The sequence below is a fragment of the Myotis brandtii genome, unplaced genomic scaffold (genome assembly GCF_000412655.1).
Source record: "Myotis brandtii unplaced genomic scaffold, ASM41265v1 scaffold1424, whole genome shotgun sequence".
Taxonomy (NCBI): domain Eukaryota; kingdom Metazoa; phylum Chordata; class Mammalia; order Chiroptera; family Vespertilionidae; genus Myotis; species Myotis brandtii.
The window spans coordinates 899,367-907,093 of record NW_005355089.1 but is presented as its reverse complement, the minus strand read 5'-3'; positions in this window follow the sequence as shown (position 1 = coordinate 907,093).

The window sequence follows — 7,727 nt, the reverse complement described above, 5'->3', positions numbered from 1 at the left end:
CACTTCTCCTTTCTTTGTGTTTCAATAAGTTGGTACAGTACCAATTTCTTACTGTTATTTGTTCACATATCTGCTTCTTAGTAAGACTTTTTTTTTTATTATCCATGAATGAGTGAGATCATGTGGTATTTTTCCTTCATTGACTGGCTTATTTCACTTAGCATAATGCTCTCCAGTTCCATCCATGCTGTTGCAAATGGTAAGAGTTCCTTCTTTTTTACAGCAGCGTAGTATTCCATTGTGTAGATGTACCACAGTTTTCTTAGTAAGACTTTTTAACCCATACAAGGCATGAAGGTAGGTCTGAGTGGTCTTGGAGTCCCAAAATTAGAAAGCAGATGGCAGATACAGAATATGAGAGCTCGGGAACTGTTTGATGATGAGTTTCATGGATATATGGAGAAAAGGAATCAATATCCTCTATCTGAAAGGTGTATAAATATCTACACATTCAATTTTAGAAGGCTTTACTTAATTTATGTCTTTTAACACTTTTCTACTAGACATGCTCCATTGTTGAAATAAGACAATTGACGTCTGTACTATAAATGTATGTTTCCATTTCCCATTCTACTAGTCTTGAAGGTAGTATTTAGCTCCTATGTTGCTATGAATCCTTCAAAAATTTGAAGTGTTATTATTTATGATACTCTTTATCCTATTTAATCAATTTAAATATATGCTTTCTTTTTATGGTATGTGTTCCACTCACTTGTGAGAGTAGGGAACGGGAAAATACCCATAGTTTCTCACAGAACTATGTGAGGAGGCACAAGAGCAGGACTTCACACATCAGCTCAGTCAAACATCTTAACTAGAAGTCAATTATCAGAATAAATTGAGACTTAAAGAAATATGGGAACTTGGCTACTCTTACACAGCTAGGAAATAGAACAGACATCAACTCCAAAGCCCATGTTCTTTCTACTTCTCTGGGCCCCTGATCTACACATATCTAGTGATATCTTCCATAGCCACATTACATTGGACCATGAAATCTGTCACGAAGCCTAAGCAGATTTTGCTCACAGAGATGGATAGAAGATGATACAGATATAGGCTTCTTCCTCTCAGTCTTGGTGGACTGAGGTAAGCAGGCCTCATCTGCATGGTTGGAGTGAGGTAGCATGGAGAGTACTATGATCTGAATGTTTGTGCCCCTCCAAAATTTATATATTGAAGTCCTAACTCCCAAAAATGATGATAATAAAAGGTGATATTATTTCACCTTTTAGGATGTCTTCTATCAAAAAGACAAAGGATAACAAGTGTTGGCAGGGATGTGGAAAAAAAGGGAACCCTTGCGTACTTGGAATGTAAATTTGTACAGGCATTATGGAAAATAGTATGGAGGTTCCTCAAAAAATTAAAAATAGAACTACTACACAATCCAGCAATCCCACTTCTAAGTATATTTTCAAAGGAAACAAAATCACTATCCAAAAAAGATATCTGTACTCTCCTGTTCATTGTTGCATTATTCATGATAGCCATGATATAGAAACAACAGAAGTGTTCATTAATGGGTAGATGGATAAATATATATTCCATGAAGGTGGGTCTGAGTAATGATATATATATCTCAGTCATAAGAAAGAAAGAAAATCTGCCATTTGTGACAACATTGATGAACCTGGAGCATATTATGCTAAGTAAAATAAGCTAGGCAGAGAAAGACAAATACTATATGACCTTATTTATAAGTAGAATATTTTTTAAAAGGTCAAATTCACAGAAACAGAGAGTAGAATGATGATTACCAGGGCTGGATGGCTGTGGAAATGGGGGATGCTAGTCAATGGATATAAGCTTCCAGTTATAAGATTACTAGGTTCTGGGTATCTAATGTAGAGCATGTTGACTATCATTAATAATATTGCATTGCATACTGAAAATTTGCCAAAAGAGTAGATCTTAAGTGTTCTCATCACAAAAAAGGGTGATGAATGTGTTAACATAATTGTGTTCATCATTTACCAATATATGTATATTAAATCATCATGTTGTATACTTTAAATATATACAATGTCATTTGTCAATTATACCCCAATAAAACTGGAGACAAATAAAGTATATTTTAACATGAAAAAGAAAGTATTTTCAGTTGACAGGTGTGTTTTTTTCAGCACTTTAAATGTCATTTCACTGTATTCTAGTCTCCAAGATTTCTGCTGAGAAATCAGCTGACAATCTTATTGAGAACTTCTTTTATGTGATGAGTTGCTTTTCTCTTGTTACTTTAAAATTCTCTTTTTGTCTTTACCTCTCAACTCAATTAAACGTATTTTTGTAGTATGGATTTCTTTCTTAAAGTTTGTTGAGCTTGAATTTCTAGGGTCATGTTTTTTCCTCAAATTTGGCAAAACTTTAGCTATTATTTTTTCAAAAAATTTCTTTGTCCCTTTTGCTCTCTCTTCTCCTTCTGGGGCCCCCATAATTCATATATTGGCCTACTTACTGTGTCCCATAAGTGTCTTGGACTCTCTTCACTGTTTTCAATATTTTCTATTTGCTCCTCAGATTCACTAATTTCAAATATCCTGTTTTCAAGTTCACTGATTTTTGCCCACTCAAGTCTGCTGCTGAACTTCTGTAGTGATGTTTTACTCAGTTATTATATTTTTCAGCACCAAAACTTTTGTTTGTTTATGTTTTGTGTTTCTAGCTCTTTGTTGATATTATTATTTTGATCATATATTACTGTCCTGATTTCTTTAGTTACTTGTCTTTATTTTATTTAGTTTTCGGAGCATAGTTAAGTCAGTAATGGGGTTTTTTCCTAATAAGTCTGGTGTCTGTGTGTCTTTGGGGATGGTTTCTGCCATTTGATTTTCTCTCTTAGAGTGAGCCATGTTTTTACCTTGTGATTTTTTTTAATTGGGAATATGGGTGGGCTAGAAGGGATCAATGGGGGGAAAGGGGGATATATGTAATATTTTCAACAATAAGGATTTTTTTAAAAAAGAAAGTCACAAAAAAAGAAAAGAAAACTGGGAGTATGAAAAGACTATCAACTCTCTTAGTCTTTGTACACTGGCTCTGTACTATGCAATTCCTAATTAGCCGGGCCTTAGTTCTGAGCCTCAGGATCAGCATGAGGAAAACGCTTATCATCATCTCAGGCCTTTTTTGAACATGTGTCTTACTTGGGCCTCTGTGTGGCTTTTTCAATTTCCCCATATACTCAGTTGCTTTTAAATATCATCATTTCTGAAGGAGTCCTTCCTTGAAGACTTTGATGGTCCATTGTATGTCTCCACTTTCAGTGTCCCTGCAGCTTTCCCAATGTTCCAGCTGCTTCTCCTGCTTGAGAACAAAGTTGGACAAAACAGAACAGTCCTTGAAGTAGCCCCCAGACGGGTGAATATGTGGTTTTTAAAAAGGCTACACTGATCCCTCCTGTGGAAAGGAGGAAATTGGGAACTAGCTGCTGCTACCCCCAGACCAGGACATTGCCATAGCAGGGAGGGTATGGCATAAAGGTAAATAATACACCGTGGAATTTCCTACAATTTGGAATGTGGCTTTTTCTTGATTAGGCAAGAACTTGATTCCTGTATATCTTTGATTGTTTTTCAAAAACTCTTATAAAGACATTTTAGGCAATCTCTGGTGGGAGGGATTAATTATTTTGTGGGGGAACCAGGGTCCAGAGCTTCCCAGGCTGTCATTTTATGACATCATCAGGCTTATGTTCTTTAAGAAAATGGGATAAATAATTAATAACCTTCCAAAAACAGAAAACACCAGGTTCAGATGGGTTCGCCGATGTATTCTACCAAACATTTAAGAAAGAAATTATACTAATTCTCTATCATCTATTCCAGAAAATAGAAGCATAGGCAATACTTCCTAAATCATTCTATGAAGCCAGCATTAACTTAATACCATAAGAAAACCACAACCAATATCTCTCATGCACATAGTTTCAAAAATCCTCAACAAAATACTATCAAGTATAATCCAACAATGAATAAAAAGAATTACACAGCACAACCAAGTGAAGTTTGTTATAAGTATGCAAGGATGCTTAAACTTAAAATAACCCATAATGTAATCTATTACATCAACTGGCTAAAGAAGAAAAATCACAAATCACATCAATAAGATGCAGAAAAAATCATTTGACAAAATTCAATACCAATTCATGATAAAAACAATAAGCAAACAGGGAAAAGAGAGCAAATAACTCCACTTGATAAAGAACATCTACAAAAACACCTACAGGAAAAATAAGACTCCAAGATGGCTGTAGAGGAGGTGGAAGCTACAGCTAAAGTATAGAGCAAGCAACATGGATAACCAACTAAAGGTGAGCTGAACTGAAATATTATAACCAAAAATTTACAGAAGAGGCCGCATGGAGAAGAGCAAGGACATGGAAAGTGCTTGCCCTCTCAAACATGTGTATCTGCTGAAAAGCCAGAGGGATATCTAAGCTGTAAAAGTTCCTCCCCTCAGCCCTGACCGGTTTGGCTCAGTGGATAGAGCGTCGGCCTGCGGACTGAAGGGTCCCAGGTTCAATTCCGGTCAAGGGCATGTACCTTGGTTGCGGGCACATCCCCACTAGGGGGTGTGCAGGAGGCAGCTCGTCGATATTTCTCACCCATCAATGTTTCTGACTCTCTATCCCTCTCCCTTCCTCTCTGTAAAAAATCAATAAAATATACATTTTTAAAAAAAGTTCCTCCCCTCAGGAGTAAAGGGATCTCCAACCCAGAGCAACTGAGATGAAAAGAGGAACCTGCATAGCATCTGGTGGTGTAAATCAGTGGGGACTCAGTCCACCTGTGAGAGAAGCAAGTCTGCTAAAGACCCACACACCACCTTCCCAGGATCAAACACTCCTATTGTTACAACAACAGCCTGGAGAATGCACTGCCCAGTCCTCCAACTATGGGCAAAACCACTCTGCTGTGCTCCCGTCTTGCAGAGGGATCTGCTGGCTGCACCTACCAGGAATCATTGGGGCACTCTCTTTTTCTGGAGCTCTTGGGGGAGACTCAGACAGGATTGGACTGTGTAGCTTTAAAAAGGGGACAGTTCTTCCCAACCTCAAGTGCATAGCTGTCGACCCACACACACACCTGCTGAGCCACTTGGCCTGTCCTTCCACTCTGTGGCCCTGCCATGCTGAGTTCAGTCTCTCAGGGAGATCAGAGTGCTGCACAGAGCTGAGATTTTGGAGCGCATCTCCCAGGGAGGTTTCTGTCCAGGAATCAGACAGGCAGGAGCTGAGTTGTGTGGTTTCATCATGGGGTAGGTGGGTAGGGGATACTCCTATCTGCCCTGTGAACACAGCCCCTGCTATTGCGGAAAGTGGAAGAATGCCCCCACCCCCCCTACAGGCTTGCTGGCACGATCTCAATGGGAGACTGTTAGAATCTGCCCCAGCAAGTTCTGGTGGCCCTGATCTGCTGAGTTCAGCCCCGCAGGGGGAAGGGAGTGCTGCTTGGAGCGGAGACGTTCAGAGTGTGTCTGGAACTGGAACAAAGTACTTGGCCCCCTCCTGTGGGCTCAGGCAGCACCACCCCCAATGGGAGTCTCTTTTGATCTGTCTTCCCAGCGCCAGTGGCTCTGCTCTGCTGAGCTTGCTCCTGCAGAGGGCACGGCTGGCTGCACCCAACCTGAACCTGTGGAGTACTCCTCTTAAGGGAGCTATAGCTAGAGACTCTGGCAGAGGCTGAGTGGTTTTTCCCTGGAGTACGAGCCACTTTCTCCCCCTTTGAGTGTCTGACCACGCAACCCGCAAGTGGGGGGACACTAGCCACATCCTCCTGACACTGGTTGCCCTGCCCTACCAAGCTCACGATGTGGAAGGGTCTGTGGGTCATCATCAGCCTGGGCCCACTATACAGTCTTTCTTTGGAAGGCTCTGGAAAGAGCGCAGGCAACCTAAGGGAAAGGCAGAGTAGCCGACAGGTAGAGGCGGACCTCAGAACTTTTAAAGATATGCCCCCAGCTCTAAACTTGATAAAGCTGATCCTTGTAAACATGTTGGCCCCTCCCAGGCCCAGTAGACACAGCCACAAACAGTGAATAGCATGGTAACTCTAGGCAGGTAGCCCAAGGCCGGTTACACACAGCCTGACATCAACCTGTACCAGAACTCCACTCAAGTGGACCCAGAAGTAACACCAGTGAGCTCAGACCACACTTGAGCTCAACCCAACCAGCCACCCAAGTGGCACACCCAAAGGGGGATTCTGACAGGCACTAGACCTTGCTGGGAACAACTCTGCGTCCGGGAGAAGCCCCTGTAGAGTGATTCATACATGGTGGTGGTGGTTTATCCTTAATGTCAGCCAGCCTGCAGGGTTAACTCCATCCGCGAAAGGTCCAATAGGATTCAAGACTCAATTACAGGCGGGGGGCGGGGGGTGAGTGGGGGTGAAGGAGTAAGAGATCAACCAAAGAACTTGTATGCATGCATATGAGCATAACCAATGGACACAGACAGTGGGGGGGGTGAGGGCATTGCTGCGGAGTGGGGGCTGCTGGGGAAAGGTCAATGGGGGGAATAAAGAATTTAAATTTTATTTTATTTTTTTAAAATATATTTTATTGATTTTTCACAGAGAGGAAGGGAGAGGGATAGAGAGTTAGGAACATCGATGAGAGAGAAACATCGATCAGCTGCCTCCTGCACACCCCCTAGTGGGGATGTGCCCGCAACCAAGGTACATGCCCTTGACCGGAATCGAACCTGGGACCCTTCAGCCTGCAGGCCGACGCTCTATCCACTGAGCCAAACCGGTTAGGGCAAGAATTTAAATTTTAAAAAAAGAAAGGCTCAACTACAACAGGAGGGTGCACATAACCCACAAGAAACATTCGTTAAGATCAGGAACAAGACAGAGATCTCTGCATTCACCACTCTTATTCAACATAGTAATAGAAGTACTAGCAACAGCAATCAAACAATAAGAAGAAATAAAAAACATCCAAATTGGAAAAGAAGGAAGTAAAACTATCATTTTTTGCCAATGACATGATATTGTATATAGAAAACCCTAAAGACTCCACCCAAAAACTACTAGATCTAATAAATGAATTCTGCAAAGTAGCAGGATACAAAATTAATATTCAGAAATTGGTGGCATTTTTACACACCAATAATTAACTATCAGAAAGAGAATTTAAGAAAAAAAACCATTTACTATTGCAACAACAAATAATAAAGTACCTAGTACTAAATTTAAGCAAGAAGGTAAAAGATCTGTACTAGGAAAATTATAAGATGCTGAGGAAAGAGAGGAAGATACAAATAAGTGGAATCATATATGTGTTCACGAATTGGAGTAATTAATACCACTAAGATGTCCATACTACCCAAAGCAATTTGTAGATTCAATGCAATTTCTATTAAAATACCAATGGCATATTTCACAGATCTAGAACAAACACTCCAAAAATTTATATGGAACAAAAAAAGATCCCAAATAGCAGCAGCAATCTTGAGAAAGAAGAACAAAGTTGAAGAGATCACAATACCGAATATCAAGCTGTATTACAAAGCTATATTACTATAATCAAAACAACCTGATATTGGCACAGAAACAGTCATATAGATCAATAGAACAGAACAGAGAACCCAGAAATCAACCCACATCATTATGGTCAATTAATATTTGACAAAGGAGGCAAGAGCACACAATGGAGTAAGCCAGTCTCTTCCATAAATGGTGTTGGGAAAATTGGATAGGTCCATGCAAAAAAGTGAAAAT